Source organism: Trachypithecus francoisi, unplaced genomic scaffold, assembly GCF_009764315.1.
Source record: "Trachypithecus francoisi isolate TF-2019V2 unplaced genomic scaffold, Tfra_2.0 Lachesis_group17, whole genome shotgun sequence".
Lineage (NCBI taxonomy): Eukaryota > Metazoa > Chordata > Mammalia > Primates > Cercopithecidae > Trachypithecus > Trachypithecus francoisi.
In genome coordinates, this window is record NW_022681462.1 from 67,450,377 (window position 1) to 67,475,830 (window position 25,454).

Here is a 25,454-nt window from a genome sequence, read left to right on the forward strand (position 1 = left end):
TTACAAAAATGATTGCATATTGCAATGTGTTAGGACCTTTAGATCTATAAAGGTCATACTGAGTTTAACCTGCAAACAGGACACAAAAGACACATGGTTCAGCCCAATATTCTGCTAACTAAGGCTCAAATAAGAGTTGTCTCACCATGACAGGTAGAACTTCCTTAAACAGGTAACTTGTTTTGTTTTTCAGAAAAACGGTAATGGATTCTGTCTGATTGTGTCCAGGGGTGGGTGTATCAGCTTATGTGGAGATATTGATTAGGAAACCTGGGTGAAAAAGGGTTTTATCATCCCCAGTCAAGGCATAGCTGAATATTTTTAGAAAACAGAATAGAGATATTAGAGAACAGGAAGAAAAAGAAAAAAAAAGAAAGTAAAACAGCTTGCCAGAAATTGTATTACTGACTTTCACAGTTTGATGTCAAAACCTATAGCCAAAGGAGGCAGACTAGAATAATAAAAGTGCCATTTATTTATACAGTACCTTTTTCTGACAAGCTCTTGATACATTATGGTCATCTGGTTATCCCCTGAGCTTCAGTCCAAACAGCTCCTAAAAAGTACCGAGTCACAACTATTCTGGAAAGTAAGCCACATCAAGCTATGCTAATTCAGGGGTGGCTGGAAACTTGATTAATCAATGTCTTTGCATTCATTCCCCATGTTGGTCAAATCTCCCCCTGCAGACACGGGCACGCACACATACACATACACACTACACACAGGCATACATACTCATATAACTCACACAAACACACACTCTCTTTATTGAAATTCAGTAGTTCAACTTAAAGGAAAATTACTCATGTGGTTTATGTGTACAAAGCGGAGAAGAATGCTGTGAAGTTCATCTTCAGCTAGAGGAAGGAAAACTTTCTATGCCAAACCTCCGCTTTTCTTCCTTCCACAAAACATCAAGAATCTTTGGCATCTGGGTGGTGCTTGAAGAGTTGAGGGTTAGTATCTAAGACATTGTTTAAATGACAATAAATTATCTTCTTTTCAACCATGTAGGACAAAGAAATAGGGAGGGAGCTGGAAGAAGGAGCAGGTGGATCATTTTACAGACAAATAACCAGAAGCACATAGGATTGAACTGTTTTACTCACAGGTGTTCAGAAGGCTCTAGAAACAGGGAACTGCAACACTTCAGCTCTCAATCCAGGACTACAACACAAGACTTTTCTCTTTTTAGAGAAACAACATTTTCTTCAGATACCATGGTAGTTCAGAATACTAAAAATAAACTGAAAAAGATCATGTTGTCCAGGAAATTGATTATTTAATGGACTTTCTGTTTCTGTTTTCAGAAAATAGTATTAAATGTTTTTAAACATTAAACTTGACAAATAATGCATCACATCGTCATGGACAATATTATGTTTGCTATAGGAAAAATGTACCCACAGAACAATCATTCCTGTATTTTCCAGAACACCCTCCCCCCAAAAATTATAGACAATAATCCAGTAACTCTTATTCATTGATTTATTAATTCACTCACTGCTTCAAAAATATGCAGTAGGCATTAAATTTGATGCCATAAATAAAGGAGTCAACAAGACTCACTATTGAAAGGTGATTATATCAGAAAAATCTGAAAGGATGATCACTCCTCCTAGATACTCTGCCAATGGCTTTTTGCACTCTCATAAAATTGGAATGACTTCCTATGGTCTTCAAGGCCCTATATGATCTATCCCTGAGCTATGCCACCCTCCTTCGCTTCTGAATCTCTACCATTTATTTGGCACCAAACACATTTGCTCCCACTACTTCCTCTAAAGCAAATAGCTCAAGTTTCTTCTGACTTCAGGAAATTACTATTTTCCATGACCTTTGCCCAGACTAATCTTGCCCCTTAATGGACTCTCCCTTACTTTATTCAGGTCTCTGGTGATCCGCTCAATGAGGCCTTCACTGAGAACCTTACCTAAACCTCCTCTCAGTCATTCTATTTCCCCAAAGCTTGCTTTTCTTTTTCATATGCTGTATTAGTATCTAACATTAGAATTATATCTTTGTTTATTTTCAGTCTTTCCCAGCTGAAGGCTAAGACTTTCTCTCTCTCTCTCTCTAAATGAATGAATTAACTCCAGCAGGTATCAAGAATGCCTGGTATCCAGCAAGTATGAAGAAGGGATAAAGGTCCGAAGCATCCCTGGGAAACTGAAACAGCACTGCTTCAGGCCTTGGGTTTAGAGTTTCCATAGGTTCCCCTTTGAGAAAGACAAGTGAAAATTGGTTGTTGCAAATTAATGTAATGTAAAATAATGTAAGGAATATATGAATAGGAAGGAGTCATAGTTCTCTAAAAGACTTTTACACTCGCATAGAAAAATCAAGATTTTCCACAACTAACCTCAAAATGCTTTAATTGACTTAAAAATAATGCTTTCTATTTGTCATTATTTATTTATGTTCATGCTTTGTGCCAAAACCATACCTCTCAAAGAAAAAAGAACGAGTTTGGGAATATGTTGAGGTTATTGTCTTTTGAACAGAAAACTACTTACAGCAGACAAATTCTCTCAAAATCCTTTTCTATGATGTGATGCATCATAGAAAGTTATGTTTTTTGAGCGAAAATAGTACTGAAAAATAGGAGAATCTAGGGCTTAGGTAAATGATCTAAGAGAATTCCCTAGGGTTTATTTCATTTTTTTCTAGTCAGTCATTCTAAGATGAAAGTTCTCAGAAGTGTGATTTTGAGACTCTTCAGCAACTAAATAGCTTTATTTTGGCAAATGTAGTTATTTTTGTAAAAAATACATATTTATATATTTACATAAACATACACATATGTGTATATACATGTACGTGTACATGTATGTATATGTACATGTACATATGTCATGTGCATATATATTTATGTTAATGCATAATGGGTATATTATTATTTAAAAATGAATTAAAAACTAAGTAGTTAATAAAGTCTCAGTTTAACTTCAAATACAATAAATACCTATAGATATTACCTATATAAGCAAAAGTTTTTTGAGTCCTCAATAATTTTTATACCAGAAAGAAGTTCACAAGTTTTGAGAACTGCTGCTCCAAGACATTAAGATTCCAACAAATCAATTCCTAAATAATTTTTTTATAAGTTAAACTTAAAACAATGAAAACATATTAGTAACCTCGATCGCTTTAGTTATATATCTTTATCAGGACTCCAAACAAATAATGAATTATTTTTCATTTGTTATGTCTTTATTGTTTCAGCAAAGGTTTTTAATGTAGAGTCAGATGATTGCTCCAAACTATTTTCGTATACAGTTAAATAAAGCCTTACAAACATGAATTTATGAAAACCAATGAAAAGTTTCATAATCTAACATTGCAGCCATGAGCACAGGCTCCCAAACCAAACTGTCTGGATTTACTCAATACTTCTGTGCTTCAAATTCTTTAAGTATAGAGTATGACTAATATTAGAATCTAAATCAAAGGGCTGGCAAGATTATGTAACTTCATACTTAAAAAATATTCAGAACAGTACTAAGCACATTAATATTTGTTAGTGACTGTCATAGCTAATTTCGTAATGTTAGTTACTATTACCACCATTACGGAGAATAGTACCAAGATACTAGCAGGAACTCTGGAAGAAAAAGGGGAAGCTGGCATTAAAACCTTAGGAAGTAGTGAGGTGTCAAAAAAATTAGAAATTGAATGGTAAAGTTAATCTTGCCATTGAGGCAGTTTCCTTTTCTGAGAAACCATTTATGTTTTTGTCTAAGAGTAAACTTCCCTTTCTGGTACTTTAACCAGTAATCACGTGATAAGGCTACATTACGCAGATTAAATACGTGTCCCAAAGAAGAAAACAAAGACTGAACTTATGAAAATTAGTATTCACAGGAAAGACAATCTGTGAATTCCTAAGTATATCATGCCCTGATGTTTCCTAAGCCAGGATGCCATATGTTTAAAATCATACTCCTAGACAACAATTGTTCTGACACAGTATCATGAGAGTCAATGAAAGCCAGTCTTGTAAAGAGATAGTCTATTGAGAGAGGCATTTCTCAACATTTGCACTACAGAAAGGACAGCAGAGAGAATAATCTTAGATGGAATGTTCTAGATCACTTATTTTTCTATTTGCACTATGACTATGATTTGTGGAAGTTACATTTTTGGTAAGTTTTTGATACTAAATGAGTTTATGTCTATATTTATACTGAATATCAAATAATATTAAAATTAGGATCACTAAATCTGTTTTTCAAAGTGGAAGAATTTGGTTCAATGTAACAATAAACTTCAAAATAGAGTTGTGTACCCAAGTTGCTTGAGGAAATGAGTTCCCCACTACTGGGTGTGTAAAAGGAAAAGTCTATATATTTCTATCAGAAAAAAATCGCAAGTCCATTTAATTCTATTTCTTACCCATCTCATTAATACTGTAATAAACAAGCCCACTATCCTTTGTCTTTGACAGACAAGCCTCTATGTGGCAACCAATTTCATATTTTGAACAACTTTCACTCATTTGTTCAACAAATATTTATGGGCCAGACACTCTTCTAGGAAGTTGAAATATAGCAATCAACAAAACATGTAAAATGTTTGTCTTTAGAAGACATATTATTTGGGGAAAAAGCAGATTAACAATAAATAAGTTAATACTATGTATGTCAGAAACTGTTATGTGCTATGGAGAAAAATCAAGCAGGGGAGAGGGAAAAGGAATGTTGAGATGGAGATGAGGAGATAAATAGCCGGTTAAATAGTGAGGGATGGATATTCCCAGAAGCAATAGAAGAGACAGAAGTGGGGATTTTGGAAACATTTTACTTGGCCATAGATTGAAACTTGCTTTCTGGAATCATACCAAATAAGTTTAATTTATTTATAATTAGGTATTTTTCTATGTCTTTCATTTTCCAGGCTGAATATCTTCAGTTCTTTCTTCATTTTCCATGTGCTATGATTCTTAGGTCCTCTGTATCTCAGGCCTTTTTCCCTTGGACATACTCAGCCAGGAACACTATACTCTGGAAACAGAGTAGAATGTGAAAATTGTGACCCTCCCGCCCCCTACCACCATTCTGACTTCTAACATGAGCAGCACTGCCCTCAGGTTACCCTCCTGATTTCCACATCTGAGTTATCTGCCTCCTCTATGTATTATCTGTGCTGTATTATACTATATTGTAACTCACCTTAAACTTGACAATCTCCAGGGAGCATTCTAAGCCATGAGCTCCACAATAACAGATAGTCAGTATATTCTATTTCATCATTGTTCTTGACACAGAGTAGGTGCTTCTAGTAGACTTAGTTGCATGAATTATCTCTCACAAATCTAGTAACCCATAAGTTTAGATTCCACTGATTGGTTATGTTAACTCCATGAGGACAGAAAGTTTTATTATGTTTATTAATATGTTGGCAGCACCTAGAATGGGCATGGGCCATGGTAGGCAATTGAAAACACATTTAGGCTGGGCATGGTGGTTCCCAACAATAATCCTAATACTTTGGGAAGCCAAGGCAAAAGGACTGCTTGAAGCAAGGAGTGAGTTCGAGACCAGCCTGGGCCCATAGTAAGCCCTTGTCTCTAAAAAAATATTTTTTAACCAAAAAACCTACATTGGTTGAAGGACTGTACATCTATGAAACAGCCAGATGAGTGTTCAGTTGCAACAGACAGGGTTGTGATACTTGGCAAACAATTCTAAAAATTGAGACACATTAATATAGTGCTTTTATATTTGATTAAGTGTCATGTGTGTTCTCATGTCATCTCCAACTCCCTGGAGTAGAGAAGATGGAATGTTTCATTTCCATCATATAAAAGGGGCAATTTTACAAAACTCACAGAGATTAAAGAAATAATTTGAGACATAGAAGTTGTTAGGCTTAATTCCACATCTTCCAATTCAAGTTGTTTTTTCTTTACTCCACAATATGCGTGTGTCAGTTTACTGCAAGGTTGTCATATAAAGTGGACATTTTCTTATATGAAAGTTAGAAGGTCACCTTTGGCAGCATTTGGCCTTCCATACCACTTTGATTCCTCCACTTCCATGTCCCATGTTTACAATTGCCCTCGTTCAGTCATAGGTCAAGTTTGTTCATAGTCAACCACAGTCTCCACCTTTCCCAAACTGGGAGAGTTATCTATCCTAATATGATTGATGCCCTGCCTTTTACATCTATTAGATGATGCATTGTAGCTGGATCAACATATTTTAAATTTCTTACTTTTTTAAGATTTGCCAGCACGATACAGAAATATATGTTTTGAAGTTTTGTCTTAGAAAGTTTTGATTAAAAAATGGACCTTGTCCTATCTTGCCAAAGGTAGCTGACATTTTTACTATTTGTAATTAAAAAAAAAATTCCATTTATTGCAATTGCGTTAATCATTTCAGATTTCCTGTCAACTTTACTTCCTTGAGTTATATGAATAGGGTATTTCCAGACAGATGCCTGAGGTCAGTAACTTCTTATTCTAATGAAGGGTGTGCTTCCTCTGTATGACTGATGGAGAAACATTATTTTTAGGCAGCAAAAGCAAGTCAGTGTACTTAGCTTACAGTTTATTACTGTCTCAGTCCATAGGATGGAGGTGGGGGGAAGGTAGTACACCCCTATTTCACAGGGACTGAAACTGTGCTAATGCCATGAGAGTTTAGACATTGATGGATGAGGTAATCTATTCCAATCTCATATGGTGACAGAGAATTAAGTAAGATGTTGTCTGTGTGATTGTCACATAGGCTTGTCAGGTAGGACTTTCAAGGTAGAAAAGAAGGAAATGCAGCTGAGGTGGAAAAGCAGTGGTCAAGCAGGTAAAGAACGGACACTGGAATAAAAAATCATGGGTCCAAGACCCTGCTTAGGAGTTGAGTGAACATGAACTATTTTCTTCCCTATAAAATAAAGTTATCAATACTTATGTCAGAGGGTGGTTCTAAAGATTAAATTGCATAATATGTAGTCTCCATTAGCAGTGGCAGAGGTTTGCTGTTTCAGAAACTAAGCCTTCAGTGAAAAATTTCCAGCAGCCACTTCAGTGTAAAATCAGCAATTTCATAGAATGCTAAAAAGCAGCAAGTCTTCCCATTATAAAGTTGGGTTGTAGAGCTCATAGTAATAGCAAAACCACATACGTATTTGTAATCTGTACCATGAGATTTAAGGGAAGAAGATACAGTGGTATGTGTTACATTTAAGTGACAAGGACCTTTTTTATTTCCACATTGAAAATTGATTTTACTGTTTACTTGGCAATTAAACAATTGTTGATTGAAAACACTTCCCTAATTATAAAAGATAAAGTTTTAATTTTATTTTTATTGTTCATTGTGAAAAATTAATTATTAATGAAAGTAAATAAAGTAGAAAGAAAACATTATTCAAAAGCCACCATCCGGAAGTTGACAAACATAGGTAACAGATGAGGGATAGTCTTTCATTTTTTTCTATGCATATATCTATAGCTATACATATAAAATTATTCTTTTTACAAATAAAGGATCATATTATATGTAATGTTTTATAACTTTCTCTTAACAATATGTGTTTATGTCAATATAGAACTATATTAATCAATACATCATTCTGTTCATGTCAATATAGATTTACAATCCCATTTTTAATGGGTTTCCATGGTTATCACAATGTCTTAGCCTACTTTTAGACATTTATATTGTTTTCAGTAATTTTTGCTATAATAAATAATGCCATTTTGAACTTCTTTGCCTTTATATTTGTGCATACTTTTCAATTATTTTCTTAAGATAATTTATTTCTAGTAGAATTATTCTAAGGCTATGCTTATTAAAAATTTTGTAAAGTTTTCTAGATTGCCCTTCTGAGAAACTATTTTGATTTAAACACAACAGGACATTTTTAAGTTTTCCTAAAGTGTAGAGTTTTAATTGAAAGACACTGAGTTTTAATGCTGTTATCCAAAGGGAAAAAGATACATTAAAATGTGGATTAGTTCCAAACAGAGAAAATAAGAAGAGTGTGCAGAAAAATAGGGAAAGAGTGTGCATAAGTAGAATTCAGTGAAAGTATTAAAACAATGTTCAAATTGAACTTTAGGGTAACCAAATAGTTGATGAGAGAAAGTTCTTTTAAAAATCTTAGTTAATAAATGATAAAGTAATTATAGTTTTAGAATATTAACATTTTGAAATCACCAAGAAAATAAAGGATTAGGCAATATTTAGCAATGGTTGCTGAAAACATTCAATGGGAAGGTTTATAATAAACGAATCAAGTTGAAAATACCTGAACACATTGACAATTTTAGCAACACAGAGTGTAAGCAGACATTATTTTCTCCTTGATATGACAAAATAAAAGATACATAAACAACAAAATACATGATACATTCATGGCTTATAAACATCTATAGGAAAGACAGGGGACAGAAAAATCCATGAAAAGAAAACACAGAAATGCAATCTGCAAATTCTAGAATGTGTGAAACTTGATGGAACAAAAACTCGATTTCTTCAAACATTAAATTACAAAAAATAAAAAAAATAAAAATAAAAAGGATGAGGGAGTGGAATTTATAAACATTATTTTATGTGTTATTCTGTTTTCACATTGCTATTAAGAACTGCTTAAAACTGAGTAATTTATGAAGAAAACAGGTTTAATTGACTCGCAGTTCTTTAGACTTAACAGAAAGCATGACTGGGAGGCCTCAGGAAACATACAGTCATGATGGAAGGCAAAGCAAGGACCTTCTTCACGTGGTGTCATGGGAGAGAAAGTGAGGAGGGAAGTGCCACATACTTTTAAACCATCAGAACTCACTCACTATCATGAGAGCAGCATGGGGAAATTCACTCCATAATCCAATCACCTCCCACCAGGCCTCTCCTCCAACATGTAGGTATTAAAATTCCATATGAAGTTTGGCTGGGGGCACAGAGTCAAAACATATCATTATGTATGTTTAAATAGCATTGCAAACATATTTAATGCTTTAATGCTACTTGAATCATTATTCTTTCAAACCAACTGCACACATATTATTAATGAGACCATCAGGGATCTTTGATGAGATTATGGAATTATTACTAACTTTTTAAGTGTGGTAATATTTTTGTACTTATGAAATGCAGTCTTCTTTTAGAAGTATACATTGAAATATTTACTGATGAAATAATATTATATCCAGGATTGGCTTTACTTTCATTTTTGATTTTCTTTCTTTATTTTAAATATAGAAATGGGGTATTGCTATATTGCCTAGGCTGGTATAAAACTCCTGTGATTAAACAACCCTCCCACCTTGGGCTCCCCAATACTTGGGATGATAGTCATAAGCCAGGACACCCAGCCTAGGATAGGCTTTAAAGTCATCGAAGGTGAAGGGTAAAGAAGAGACCTAGATGCAGCAAAATTGAGTACCAGTTGACAACTGGTGAAACTAAAGACAGGTATATGGGGTTTGTTCCACTATTCCTTCTACTTTGAATATGTTTGAAATTTACTATGATAAAAAAGGGAAAAAGTATTTAAACATAGATTACTATATAATTAATATTTATGCACACTGGGAATACACAAAATACAGAAAAGAAAAGCAATGTTCAATTAAGCAGAAATTAAAAATAGAAAATTGTAATAATTGAAAAATTATTCATGTTTCAGAAAGTGCTTATTTAAACTTAATGAGCAGTGCTAAGAATTATGCAGAAAGACATAAAAAGTCTTCATAATTAAAATAAACTGAGTAATTGTCAATTAGAAGAAACTGTTTAAATGGATGGAAAAGAGTGTATTTCTATCGAGGCCAATAATAGTAATATGTAGAATATACATAAACACCACTAAATGCCACTTATTTTTAAATAAGTAAATGCTTTCTAAAGTTAGTAATATCTCAAAATTATTTTTCCAGAGAAAAATAAATGACTATACTTTGTACATGATAAAATAATTGTCAGTAGTGGGGGGAAATAATAATAATTCTGTGTCACCTTGTATGTAAGGTATAATGTAGATCAAATGGTATAGTATATTATGTATAGTAAACATTGAAACCAAAAGATTAAAGACAGACTTTAATAAAAGAGATTGAAATCAGTTCAACATTCTCATTTTATAGACAACCAAACTGAGATCTGGGAAGCTGAAGTGATTTGCTTAAAGTTATACCCATAGTTAATCGTGAATACATTTGGCTTATTTATATGCAGTTTTATGATCATGTATGATACAATTCTTTACTCCAATTTTGTTATCAAAAATCACTTTGTGAAGATTGCAAAGGTGGTAACCATAAAATTTAATATCATTAATGTAATAGATAAAGATGGTGAACATAATAGTGAATGCAAAAGTGTTAGAGAAAACCACCATTGTTTTCTTTGGGAAAAGAGGAAATTAATTGGGATTTAATTAAAGTGGACAGCACTCTGATGGGAATAACAAGACAAACACTATGCAGTTATTTATGTGAATGTCAAATAGACATATTATATGACCTTTAATTAAGAAAGAAATTGTCTCTAAAAGGAACAAAAAGGTAGCAAATAATTATTCTGTAGAAGGAACATAAAAGGACACAACAACAGCATCTGCCAATGTTTTCAATTGAGAGAAAGATAATTTAGAGAAGTGAATAAAATGGTTTTGACTTTTGTCCTCTCTCCATCTGTACTGATACAGTTAATAGCACCTTCATCCCCCCACCCCCATCAGAAGCAGCTTTATAGGGTAGTGCTTTATAGGGCAAATCGTTTCACTATGAGTTGTTCCTTTAGTAAAGAAATTGAGTTCACACACATCAATGCCCCAACACAGTCTCTGCTCTATGCAAAAGGACAGCATTTTCAGATAGGCAGCTTGGGGTTAATAGTGGAGTCTTTGGACAGGTAAAAATTGAAGCTGAGCAACCCTTCTGGGAGTCAGATCCATATACTAAGGGGCATCGTCAGCCCTGTGCTCTAACCAGCTTAGCCTCCAGCCAGCCTTGGGGATCCTCTCGAGTCCTTTCTACAGAGGCTTTAATTAACTGTCCTGCTGGTGTGCACCAGGTGGGATTTCACTCTCAAATTAATCCATCTTTTAAAGCTCTTGTGTCACTCCTCTTCCATTCTCTGCACATTGTTTTTAGATAACTCATTTCTGTAAGGTATACAATTTACTAATCTCAATATCTAGGCACTTTTATATTTAATGCTCTCTTGGCTATTTCTAATGAGTTGATATCAAGTCATCGTAAATAGTTTTTCAGGTGCATGGACATGTGAATGAAAAAATTAAGCAACATCTATTGGAAATATAGAGTCCAAGTCACAATTTTCAGCATCTATGCTCCTTAGGGAGAAAAAAGAGGACACATTCAACTAACCAACATGAATTATTAGGTATTATAATATGCACAGCATGGGCCTGGGTACTGTGTAATGCAAGAGGGTAAAGAATCATATTTCCTGTCATTACAGAGCACTTTATACTTATTGCACTACAAGATCCTCATAATATAGAAAGAAGCACATTAGCACCCTCAATTTGCAAGGGAAGCAAGGCTCAGAGCAATTGTGGATTTACCAGCACCTAATTAGTAGCAGAACTGAAACTATACATTTTATTTTCATACACCTCAGACTTATGGCAGGCAGCTGCTCATCTTATTGGATGTGCAAGCTGTACAGGATCTTTGGGACATGTTTTAATAATATCCTTGAGTGTAGCCCCTGTGAAGCTTCTTTGCTGCCCCGGTTTCCTGATAGGTATATCGTTCCAGAAAATTTTCAATCACTTTTGATTGAAAGAGCCCCATTTTTGAAATTGACTCAGTCCTATTTATTGTTAAATGTCAATGTCATAATCAGTTCAAGTTTCTTTCCCAACCCCTGCCCTTGCCACAGTGGACTATATTTTTTAACTCTAGAGAGTTATAAATGTGAGGGTATCAATTCCTTTGGACTCAATTTCCCCCTTGTTTTAGTCCATTTTGTGCTATTATGAAAAAATACCTGAGACTGGGTAATTTATAAAAAACAGACATTTATTTTCTGATAGTTATGGAGGCTGGAAAGTCCACAGTCAAAGTGCTGGCATCTTGTGAGGGCCTTCTTGCTGTGTCCTCACATAGCAGAAGCCAGAAGGGCAAGAGAAGATGAATACTGTGTCCTCACATGGCAGAAGGGCAGAAGAGAGAAAATACACCCCCAAAAAGACCATTCTATATTGGTGTTAATCCGTTCATGAGGACAGGGTTCTCATGACCTAAACACTTCCAATGCAGCCCCACCTCCCAGTGCGGCTGCATTGAAGATAAGTTTTCCAACACATTTTATTTTAAAAATAAATTTTAGGGGGCACATTCAGACCATAGTACTCCTTTTATAAAAAACACGCTATCACACCTTATTCTGAAATAAAATTAAGAATATAACATATTCTATGTATATATAGTTAAAATTCTTTATAATGACCTAACTATAATATACAAGGGAAATAAATGGTAAGATTTTATAATAAATTAATGCATTAATGTATAAACACTCAGATAGGACCACATTAAAAGAGATGCAGTAATCAGATGCATTGTTCCATTATGTAGAACTACCCCAAATGCAACAGCCATAAATGCTTTCTAATGGGCAATATTGCCATCAGTGAAGTGATTTTTATCAAAATTGTGAACAACTCTTGTTAAATTTCAAGTAAAATGAAGTACAATTTTTCTTCAATATACACAGTAGTTATATTCCTGGAAAAATCAGTAAATGTAAGCATACCAAAAATACTATATATATATATATAGTGTGTGTGTATATATATAGTGTGTGTATAGAGTATATATATGTGTATGTATATGTGTGTATATATACATATATACACATATGTGTATATGTGTGTGTATATGTGTGTGTATATATATAAATAGGTTCTTCACCTACGTGAATGCCCTGTAAAACACTTGAAAGCTATATGGCATGAAGGACAATTGTCTATGGTAGGAGACTGTCCCATACATTGCAAGATGTGTTGTATCCTTGGCTGCAGCCAAATAAATATCCATAACAACTTTCATATTATTATGACAACCACAAAATACCCCATGAATTTTCAAATTGTCCCCTAGGGAGTGGTACAACCCTAGTTGAGGACTTCTTCTCTAGAGACTTGGAAAGAAGAGAGATATTATCTACCCTCTCATCCACCCTTTTTCCTCTGTGCTTCTATAGTGTTCTCTCACAGCCGGGGGCGGGAGAGGAGTAAGGAGAGAACATCTCTCATGACAAGATTGCAGCTCCTTCATATTGGCACCTGATTCTGATCAATCTCACTTATTATCTAATCAGTGTGGTTAGATCAAATACTCAGCTGTTCCCATTGAGATAGACTCTTTACTCAGCATTTCCTCCAGGCACTGGGGGAACTTACATGTGACCGGATTATTCTTATAGGTTGACCCCACCAACTGGTGGCCTCACTCAAAATACATCCTGTGTCCTATAATAGAGTCCTTGGCAGGTCTGCACCTCCAATGTCATGCCCCACCACAGCCCCACTTCTCAGACTGTTTTAAATACCTCTCCAGTGACAAACCCCACACCACTCCATTCCTCCTCTGTAGTCTTTCACCAACTCCAGGGGTATATGATACAGAAGAAAGCTGGAAGCTGAGATTGGGAATCAGATGCCAGCCTCTCCTTCTTACAACCTTTCAAGCAATTATTTTGGAACCTCTTCCCTTTACCTCAAAGAGGAGAAACCAGTGGGTCCTCTCCTTCACAACTCTCAACAGAGTGCACAGTAGACTGGGTCTAATTGATGTTTTGTTTATATGCCACAGTGGAGAAACCTTAACTGTAAACAAAAGAGATAGAAATGAAGGAATCTTTTAAAATTATGAAATGCATTCTCTCTATGCTAGAATTGAGCCAGGGCTATTTTTATTTACATTGGCTACCAATATTTCCTCTTCAGGGAATCTCTCTGAACCTATCTGGTTCAGGGAACTACCTGAAATATATATGCATATATCCTCTTTTGGCCAGGTGTGGAGGCTTATGCCTGTAATCCCAGCACTTTGGGAGGCCAAGGTGAGTGGATCAACTGAAGTCAGGAGTTCAAGTCCAGCCTAGCCAATTTGGTGAAACCCTGTCTCTACTAAGAATACAATAAATAGCTGGGCGTGGTGGCATGCGCCTGTAGACCCAGCTACTCAGGAGGCTGAGACAGAAGAATTGCTTGAACCTGGGAGGTGGAGGTTGCAGTGAGCCAAGATCACATCACTGCATTCTAGCCTGGGAAACAGAGCGAGACACCATCTCTCTCTCTCTATAGATATAGATATAGATATAGATATAGATATAGATAGATACACACACACATGTATGTGTGTGTGTGTGTGTGTGTGTGTGTATGTGTGTATCCTCTTTAATCATCCTCCCTTGTCTGTAAGTCTGAGAGTAATTTAGAATAGCATATTAAGAAGCGATATGGGCAAAAAAAGAACAAGATTCCACCAAGCAATCTGAAAAGTGATCTGGTGGATAATTCTGGTCATTGTGGCAATTACTGATAATCACATAGGAGACCCCAGACAAGGAATAGCAATGAAAGTAAAACATGCCTAGAAAATATGATTTAGTTTGTTTTTAATTTTCCAGTTGTCAATTCTCCCCTTAATAATTAAGTTAGAAGGAACTCGGCTAAATTTTGTATGAGAGAGAGAAGTGAAAAAAGGCAGACAATTTAGTTACTGTAAGTAACTGTAAGTCTAATAGTGGAACTAAGGTGATCCTTTAGAATGAAGCAGGTGAGTCACCTTGATCTTAGGAAAAACAAAAGCAAAAAATTAAGTCCTATAAGTTCAACACGGACTCTGCTTACTTTGCAGCCCCTGCTGTCATCCCTCTCTCTCTCACTGGCTACGTGCATTAGAACCTCTGACCTTTCAGTTCCTCAACTGCATCTCATCTCAGGGCCTTTGTGTCCAAAGCTGCTTCTGTCCAGGGCTGTACTGAACTCACTTCACTCCTTCCTTTCCTAGCCAGTGCTTAGTTATCTTTTAGACCTTTACAGAGTCTACTAAAAAAGGTTAGCTCTCTCCCAGAAAATGTCTAAGCCCATTCTCTGTGTCTTCTTGCTGCTACATACCACAATGTTAATTAAAAAATGAATTGTGTAATTTGGTTAGTTTTCTTCCCCACGATGAAAGTCCCATTTTTTTCCCACTGATGATTCCGTTATGTCTAACACCCGACCTTGCTTAGTGGTCACTCAAAAACTACTCAATAAACAAATGAGTGAACGAATGAATAATTTTTATCTATGATAATACAGCTAGCAGGCAAACACCAAAATTCAAGTTTATTCCCACAAAACTCAAACTCATTCCTGCTATTTTATTTTATTTTATTTTATTTGAGACTGAGTCTCACTCTATCACCCAGGCTAAGTGCTGTGGCATAATCTGGGCTCACTGAAGCTTCAATCTCCTGAATTAAAGCGATCCTCCCACCTCAGCCTCTTAAGTAGCTGGGAATACAGGCGTGCACCACCACACCTGACTAATTTTTGACTTTTTTATTAAGATGAGGTCTCACAATGTTGCTCAGGCTTGTCTCCAACTCCTGGGCTAAGTGATCCTCCCACCCAGGCTTCCCAAGGTGCTGAGATTATAGACATGAACCACCATGCCCAGCCTGCTCTGATCTCTCATATGAGACACTGCCTCTCACAGAAAAAAAAAAAAAAAAAATCCCAACTTGTCAGGAAGTTCATTAGGTAGTTTTCTAACACTAGGATTCATATATAAATAGAATGTTATTTATTTAAACAAGTATAATTAAATTTATTTAGTTATAATTGATTAAGAATTAAAAAGTATTAGATTTATTTAATTAAAAATAGGATTTTTTGACTGGGCATGATGACTCATGCCTGTAATCCCAGCATTTTGGGAGGCTGAGGTGGATGAATCACTTGAGGTTAGGAGTTTGAGACCGGCGTGTCCAACATGGTGAAACCCCATCTCTACTAATACAAAAATTAGCCAAGGTGGCAGGCACCTGTAATCCCAGCTACTCAGGAGGCTCAGGCAGGAGAATTGCTTGAACCTGGGAGGCGGAGGTTGCAGTGAGCCAAGATCATGCCACTGCACTCCAGCCTGGATGACAGAGTGAGACTCTGCCTCAAAAAAAAAAAAAAAAAAAAAAGGATTTTACTTTAAAATCAGAGGATAAACATCTAAAAAATCTAGCATATTCTTTTCATTTTATAAATATATCTTATAATGTTAAGTACTGTTAAATTAACACTAGATTTTTTATAACGATGAATGTATAGTGTTTTAGTTTATGTCAGATTAAGAGTGTCAGAAAGATGTCAAAAATACACATGAAAAATCAAAACAATTTATTTTATCTTTGGACTTGTTATCTAACAAATAAGACTGCTTTTAACAAAACAATGTTCTTCTGAATATATATGATCAAAAGACAAAAAGATTTGATTAAAGGTTACAAGTATATTAGATTTCCTTCACTAGTCTTGTATATTTCTGAAATAATAGTAAAATCAGTGGTAGTTAAGGGAACTAAGAGGCTCTTTACAAAATCTATACTTTGTCAGATTTGGCTTTCACTCACAGTAAATGTAAATGTCTGGTGGCTGTGCAGGGGCATGGAGTGGGGAAGGATTTTTTCACCTGCTCCTTACCTACAAGTCAGTTATATGTCATAGAAAGAAGACCGGATATTCTCAGATTACTATAATCTGTTTTAGAAACACTGGCATACCAGGAGGGACAGGCAGTGGGAGCAGTAAATCCATGTTGCAAAGGATCAGGGGGTGCATTGTCTGTAGAGAAATTAGGCACAATAATAAAACCAACGAAGGGTCTGTCTGCTTTTTATTGCCACCATTCATCATCTCAGTGGTAAAATATCCTCTCTGCCTGGTAGAGCAGACTAGCACCCTCCATCCCCACCTTGATATGCCAGTCTTAAAAAGGATTTCTTTTCCTATAATAGTAACGACTTTATAGAAATTATGTGTTCCACTTGAAACCATCCAGAATGATTCCTCTCAAAATGAAAACTCAGTATTTTTTTTTTAAAAGATTGAGCTGAGAGGTAATAGGATTCTGCTAAGAATTGGGCCAAAGAGAAAAACGGCTATATTCTTCCTTTTCGTCCTCAGTAGTTGTTTAGAGTCCTTTTATGTGAGTCTTCTTTGAGATGATTTTAATCATCTCCTCTCTGGTCTCTTTATCCTTGGTCATGCCCACTTTAGCACATTTCAGACACACTGTCAAGACTGATCCTCATAAAGTACATACCTGGCCATAGCGCTCACTTCTTCAAAAATCCTTAGAGTCAGCCAGGCACGGTGGCTCATGCCTGTAATCTCAGCACTTTGGGAGGCTGAGGTGGGCAGATCACCTGAGGTCAGGAGTTCGAGACCAGTCTGGCCAACATGGTGAACCCCATCTCTACAAATGATATAAAAAATTTAGCTGGGCATAGTGGTGCCTACCTGTAATCCCAGCTACTCAGGAGGCTGGGGCAGGAGAATCACTTGAACCCAGGAGGTAGAGCTGCAGATCATGCCACTGCATTCCAGCCTGGGAGACAGGGCAAGACTCTGTCTCAAAAAAAAAAAAAATCCTTAGAGTCTGATTTTACCTATAAGACTAAATTCCTAGAGGCCATGGATGGTGTCTAATACATTTTTTTAAATCACCACAGAACTTAGTTCATGCCTCTGAATGGAGTAGTCACTCCCTATTTGCAGCCAGAATGCCTTAAAAATTAAACCAGTGATCTGCTACAAAATATAAACAATTACCCTATAAAGTAGCATGTTCTGTTAAATTGTGTCATTTATTCAACATATATTTATTGATCATCTGTTACAAGTGAAGTATGCGCTTTGCTGTGTTGAATAATTTTCTATCCAAGTTTTGCTTTTCCTTAAGCAACATTAAGAGATTTTTATTTTATTTTTACAAAAGAAACAATAAGAGAAAAATTAAAAACCTCTCTTAAGATCCATGAGATACATAATTCATATATCTATTTTAGACTTCAAATCTGATATCATTCATTTCAGAAAAGCACAGTATATGAGTTGTAATCTGCTTTAGGCCCTGAGTCTCTAAGTAGACTGGAAACTAAGTATACAAAACTCTGCAAATAAAAAACCATCAAGGTTAAATAAAATTTACAAAAACAAGAGGTCAGCTATGATTTCCATGGGTATTTGCAAATTTGCAATTGATGATTTTTCAATAATTAAATATTTGGACATATTTACAAGCCATATACGTGAACGAGTATGTGAGTTTGTGTAACAGTGTGTGTGTGTTGTGTATAGTATAATTTCAGGTAAGAATTCAGAAAAAAGGAAAAGGAGGTATGATGGACCCATAGAAAGCAGCACTGGGACCATCATTAAGTTACACATACATGATTCTCATGGCCTTCCCCAACACCACCCACCAATGCTGTTGACTTTGTGACAAGAGGTTCACCCACTAGAGCTTACTTATAAAGTTGGTCATCCAGGTGCATTAATAAGATGCTATAATTTAAACCAAAGAAGCATTCAGAATTCTTGTGGCAACTCTGCCTTAGAAGGAACAGTTATTTTTATGTGCAACCCCTGGTGGCAGTCTGTCTTTTTGAAACAACTCTTGGATTAATTTAATATGAATATGCTCCAAAACACAGTGGTACAAGTCATATGGCCATGCCTCTGCTGCTAAACCTGATTAAGTCCGATGGCTTTGAGGCAGGAATTCCTAAAAACAAAAGAAAACTCAATACAGGGCAGAAACAAATTTTCAAAACAAACAAACAAACAAATACTGTCCTATATCATTTCATCTGCTTGGGACTCTCAGAAAAGGGATAGTGGTATCAATAGGAAATCTTAACTTCACTCAAGTCTCTGCAGAACTGACCACCTAAACTAGTACTTTCCCTAAACTTTTCTATTCTATTTTTTCCTGCTTTATGGGTTTCATAGGACATATGACACCCTACAATGTGTTAATTTGTTTATTTTGCTTGTTGCCTGTCATTTTTTCACTAGAATGTGAGTCCCAGGAGAGTAGAAACTTCTACTGATGTTTTCACTGATGTCTCTCCAGTGTCTGAGACAGTGCCTGACCCAGAGTCCATCCTTACAAACATTTGTCAAAAAAATACATGAAGAAATGAATGAACAAATGAATTCATGGCACTCTCAGCTGTGTTTTATTTTTCTCTGTTCTACCCAGCTTTTTTTCCTTTAATCAGAGTTACCCGATGACCGACGTTGGAAAAAACTTACATGTTCCTTGAATCTTCAAAAATAATAAATAAGAATACAAGAATAATGCTCATAAACCCCATGCCTAGTTAACCCTTCTTAATAGAGGAAATAAGAGATTCTCTGACTTATTCACAAATTGGGCCAAATAAGAACTTACAAGTAATTCCTGAGATAACTGACAAAGGGTTAGTTTACAAACTCAAGCCTGAGGCTGGGTCAGATTGCTGCCTCCGTGTGGTTTCTCCTCCTGCAATGTCACAGACAATCTGTCTGTCATTGCAGAGCCAGACAGGTGGCCAGGCAGAATAACGGTGTAGATATGGTGACTGTGTCAGCTAACCAGAGCCTGCACTGCAGCTACAAGATGATTGCTATTAAGTTGCAATTTGCACTGGAGAGAGGCCAAAGAGTTTACCCTATCACCAGAATCCTTCTTTCCATCTACACCAGTCCCCTTACAGGGGACAATACGTGTTCTACTAATTCATGTCCCAAGCACCAAAAACTGCTCTAGATGCTGAGGAATAAATGTTCAACTAGAAGGGGGCCCGACGGTAATGGACTGGACTTTCTAGATCATAGCCTCCAATCTGCCTATGTCAGGTGAATTATATTACCCACTTCTGCCCCTTAGGGACTCAAAAATGCCCTTAAACATTTGTAAGTCCTCTTAAATTTCCAAGAAAAGTCCTCATTTTTATATTATGTTAAATAGTGAAATTCGATAGAGCAGCAGAAAAGAAACTGAGTTGTGCCAGATGTAAAAGAGCTTTATCACTTGTCTTTGCTACAAATTAACTATTTGACCTTAGGCCCGTGGTTTTCAGCCCTGGCTGAATGGTATAACCATCCCCAAAGACTTGAAAACAAAACAAAACAGTGCCCAGACTCGACTTCTGAACAATAGAGACAGAATGTCTAAGGGTAGGACCCAGCTTTCAGTATTTTTTAAAATAACCCAGTTGATACATGCGTACAGCCAGGATTTGGCAAATCTCTTTGTGCTTTCTTTCTCAGTCTGTAAGATGAGAGTAATCACAGCGGCCCCCACTAGTTCATAAGGATTTCTTGCATAAAAATTAAATTCGAGGTGGCAAAAAATGTTAATGTCTACACAAACAATTTATACTTTGGTTTGATAAAGACATTCTTAGGACTGCTGAAATAACCCAAAGGTGACTTTTGTGTGACTGGATAATACTTTTAAAAGGAGAAATAGAATGCAGTTTCTGAATATTACTTGTTTGTGATTACTAAGGATTCTGTAGGTCACACTGTATGAGTCTAAATTTTTAAAGAGACGAGAGCATACAGTTTCATTATTTCCAGACACTTGCAGTAGTAGCAGAATCAGCATCATTAAAATCATGGAATACAACACCTGTAAGTTTAGTCTATTTTCCCCTTAGGTTTCATCTTCAAGGGCTACTGTCTGAGCATTGTGGTAAGCACTAAAACATTGGCAGCTCTCAGAAGAGTCTAATCAGTGAACAGCAATTGAAGATACAGCAAGGGAGTTGTATATCATAAACGGTGGCTTGGAAAAGAGATTTATGAAAAAGACTGAAGTGTAATCTCGCAGGGACATTGCTTCAGAACTGGATTGTAGGGAACAATTGCCCGGTACAAGGCACCCCAGGGAGCTTATCTTGAGTCCCTATTTGATGAAGAGTCCTGGAATCAATGTTGAGGAAAGTATGTTGTATAAACTTAGTTAAGAAGTTTATGCCCTACAGAAAAAGTTCCTAGTTAATAAAATTAATGTAATGTGACAATCAAAATTTTAGTTGTAGCAGGATTTGTCTAAAAATGGTTGTCTTTGAAATTCTACCCTCAGTTTATAATAGAGATAAGATTAAATTGATACCCAGACATAAGGGAAAAGAATTATTGTGAAGGAGAGAAGAATTTATTGCCCCTTTTAATCAATCACTAACCACACTCTGTACTTACAAAATCAGAAAATGCACAAACATCTTTTTTTCATTACAGAGAGGAAAGGTACTGTCTTGATGTAGAAATATATATTTTTCTGGATTATTCATTGCATAGAACTCTGTATAACAAAAACAATAGCATAATCAATATCAATAATGGATGACCTGATTATGTAGAATCTAATTATATATAAATTTTAAAATTTACATTGATAATATGTTCATGAAACTTTACCAATAATATTTACCAATAATAATAACAGCAATATCATTTGCTCAGCAATTACTATGATCAGGAACTAGGCCAAGCTTCCTATATACATTTTATCCTTCCCTTAGCACCTTGAAGGAGAGTTTATGATCCATGTTTTCCAAACAAAGATACTGAGATTTCAGAGGTTAAGAAGCTTCCCCAAGGTCACATAGCTGGATTTGAGAATCTAACACAGATATTCTGACTCTAAAGCCTTGGCTCTTAACCAATCTGCTACTATTTTCTGACCCACTGATTAATAGCTCTAGCTAATGATTCTGCCATTGAGTTACCATTGATAAAGTTGTGGGATAGAGACTAGATATTTCCTTAATTTAATAAGGGGCAGAAATGGAAAACAGAAGTGTCAGGATTTTGTACAAACCCAATTCTTTAATATCAGTTGCTCAAATGTAGCATTGCAGGCCTCTGATGTCCAAAGACTATGACAAATTCATTGGCGACTCAGAGGAAGTAGCTGACCCCATGGTAATGCAGAGAGGAGGAGGGTTGTGACTGTGAGTCTGCCAGGAAGGCTGCCCCAGTCTGTGGACTGTTTTGCAGGAGCAGGGCTTACAACTGGGTGAGGTACAAGAGTGGTGTTCAACTGGTCAAAACAAAACAGAGAAGTAAAAGTTTAACTGCAGGAACAAGTCTCCAGGGAGGAGGAAGAGTAGCACTTAGAAGTCAACAAAGAATTCTCAAAGTTGTCCCCAAAGCAAAGAACCTTAGATCTACTCATCAGCAAAGAAAACCTAAAGAGCAAAACTGGGAACCCAATGGTTCACCTGAGATTCTTAGGTATGGAAAAATGACTAATTCTAAGCTCCACTCACTGGCCAGGCTAGGGGTGCTATTATATAATAACATTTTCTTATGTAGAAATCAGTATGAAACTGAGCCTATGAATGAACAGATAGGTGACTAGTGAAGACTGGCAGAGTAAGAAATGAGGTGAGGGATGACTAAGACTATATTAACATACTTCAGAAGCTCCGAGCAATGGAAGAGACAATAGAAGTACCTCTGATTTCTGTAATTCAAAGTAAAAATGAAAAGAATTTCAACAGAGGATTGTGCTTGTTTTCCCTATGATGAAAAAATATTGAGTGCTTTAGTAAACTATTAAATATTTTTAAAAACCTTGGTAACCTGATCACATGTCTAAATTTTCTATAGATTAGATTAAAAGTAGAGCCTAATTCACAATATTTACACTTGGTCTGAAAATGAGTTTGCTAACAGATCCCCTGAAGGTTTCCTAGGAAATAGTTTATGAACATCAGAACCATCTTTCGAATATATCAAATCTTAGTAATATCCCTGTGGAGTCCCCTGAATGATTGTGTCATACTGCTTTGGTTAGGTAACAGTGGAGACCGGTGACTCTTAATTTCAAGTCCAGAGGAAAGAATGGCAATCAATAAGGAAGGCTGCCATTAAGAAACATTACTGCTATTAGAATGTAAATTATCACCTTCCTCCATTGAACGTTTCTTCTTTCCAAAGCCACAGACTGCAGCAGCCTCATTTTTTCCTTTCTCAGAACCATAGTCTTCCTCAGCCTTGTGTCTGTGATGTAGCCTTTGATAATTCTCACAATAAAAACCCACTCATGTATGACATTTAGGAGGGAGCAAAAGGTTTGATTTGCCTTGGGGCCCTGGAACCATTATAAAAATGTCTTTAATGAGAAATGAAAGGCAAAGAAAATTAGGAGCTCAGAAACTGACTGAACCAAAAAGGATGCCATATCGCTAGGCACTAGGCTGCCTCTCAATAGTTCTAGATAAACAGAAGACCATTTTTTTCCCCCAAGAATCCAAATCAGTCTAAAAGCAGTTTTGATTGGAAAAGAGGAAGAAAAGGCCAAGAGGTAGCCTTTCAGTTTCAATGGTCAAAGCAAAAAAAAAAAAAAAAAAAAAAGTCATAAGACAGACTTTGGGCATCACTGGAATATAGACATTTAAAGAACAGGGTTCTTGTCACTCCATGTCACAAGCATGCTTACAATTTCAAGAAAATCTCAGCTTGCACTAAGTGGCCCATGATAGCAATAAGAGGCTACATTCTTTCCACGAAATCTATTCCAATGAGATATGGCCCACTCACATTTTTATTTAGCTTTCTCTTTGTTCCTTCATTCAGCTGTGTCCTATTTCTTATGAGTGGAGTCTTTAGTTATATGCTTTCCTTAGTGTCATTTAGAAGGCAGCCACTTTTCTCTCCAAGCCCCTTTCATTGAGTGTGATCCAAATATCTGCTACTGACACTCCCTTAAATTCAGGGACTGTAAGTAATTTTTGGTAGAGGACATATTCTAAAAGAGACAGTGACCTTCTGTCTCTTCCCACAGGTCACTCTGTTTATATCCACTAGTAAGTGCAGTCTAACCAAGTTTGTGTGGAAAGTAGCTTCCAAGAAAATTTAACTTATAGCAAGGAAAGAAAAATGTTCTCCGGGAAGAACGATTCCTGCAAATTTATGCGACACGAAGCAGTTTACAGTATCCTCTACAAAGTCAGTATCCATGACTGCTGGCAACAGACCCGATTAATTAAAGTGAGGTCCTTATTCAGACAGCATCAGCATCACTTGAACACATGCCTACCCCAGGACTACTCCAAGTCTATTAAAAAAGAAACTGCAATCCCCATGTGATTCATACTCACATTCATGTTTGAGGAGTATTGACCTAGAGCAGTGGTTCTCAACCTTCATTGCACATAGGAATCAACCAGGCATCTTACAAACAAATTAAGTCTGTTTGGGGCCCACCTGCAGAGAGTCAAAGTTAATCAATTTGGGGGTGTGGCCTAAGCACTGGGATTTATAAAGCGGTCCAGGCGATTCTGAGGTGCAAGGAGGATTGAGAGCCACTGGTGCAGAGGCAGAAGAGGCTATTTTCTCCATTCCGTCCCTCTGTTGCAGAGGCAAACTGAGGTTCCTGGAGTCAGAATCATTTGTGGTGACTGCCCCGGTTGCACCGTAAGTACAGGGGGAACGTCTCCACCGAAAAAAACTTTCTGCCTGGTGCTCTGCAGGTCCCTTCTCCCACCTTCCCCAAGTAGCTGCTCCTAATCCCCCCACACCTTGGCAAACGACATCAGTGGCTAGTAGCAACTGGTGTTTTAAAAATACAAATTTGGAGCCCCATTTGAGAGCTACAACAGGACAGTCTGCATCAGATTCGGCCTCAGAGTCTACAGCATCCGACTACATTCCCAGGTGTGTCTGATGCGCAGCCAGGTTTGGGAGCTAGTGAACTCCACAGCAGGTCTAGCCTTTCACCACGTGAAGTCATTAAGGGTTTGTAAGAATGAATGAGCTGTCAAGAGAGGAAAGGCCTGGTGCAGTGCTCCTTTATTAATTATGGGGAAAATGATTTATTGGCAATGATAATGCTTCTCTTGGAAAGGGCAAAGAACAGTTCGTCGATTGCTGCATTAGGTCTTTCCCAACTCAACCTTAATGCTAGGCTTTTACTCCTCACTGTAGTTTAAAACCTGTACGGCTTTCACACGAAACAGCCTCAGGGTCTTTATTCACAGGTGAGCTGCATCTTTGAGGGAAATAACCAACACAGAGACTCTTTTCCAGTTCTTGGCCGGAGGACACCCTCCCCCCAATATACCTGTTTGCTTGTGTCAACATCTAGTATGCACAACCTATAGTTGTGCATATCTGGTATGTAGAAAAACACAGGGTGAGAATTTAAAAAAAAATCGCTGATATATGCTCAGACCCTTTTGCGAAAAGAAAGCTTCCTTTAGCAGAAGGACAGGAAGTGGGGGAAGAAAGATAGTTGGATTAACAAACTCAGAGGTGAGAAACGGGTAGGCGAATTGGGGGTCGGGGTTCTGTCTGCGGAAGAGGCGAAGAGGGTTCAAAAGAAAAGTTGCAGTGCCTGTGTGCCCGTGTTATCGATGGGCTGGGTGCGGGAGACAGCGCTAGCGCGCGGCCACAACGCACTGCGGGGCCGAGAGCCG

The 25,454-nt window shown here is 36.7% G+C and overlaps 1 protein-coding gene across 3 annotated transcripts in view; it reads left to right on the top strand.

Annotated features, from left to right (window-relative positions):
• The window catches only part of SLC8A1 (solute carrier family 8 member A1), a 395,728-nt gene that overhangs the window by 30,336 nt on the left and 339,938 nt on the right, over nt 1-25,454 (top strand). Inside the window, exon 2 of one of the 3 annotated variants that reach the window (XM_033175908.1) lies at nt 24,510-24,693. The exons of the other annotated variants lie outside the window; for them this stretch is intronic. The gene's annotated coding sequence lies outside the window, so the exon portion shown is untranslated. The remainder of the gene's footprint in view (nt 1-24,509; nt 24,694-25,454) is intronic. 3 annotated transcript variants of the gene reach the window in all.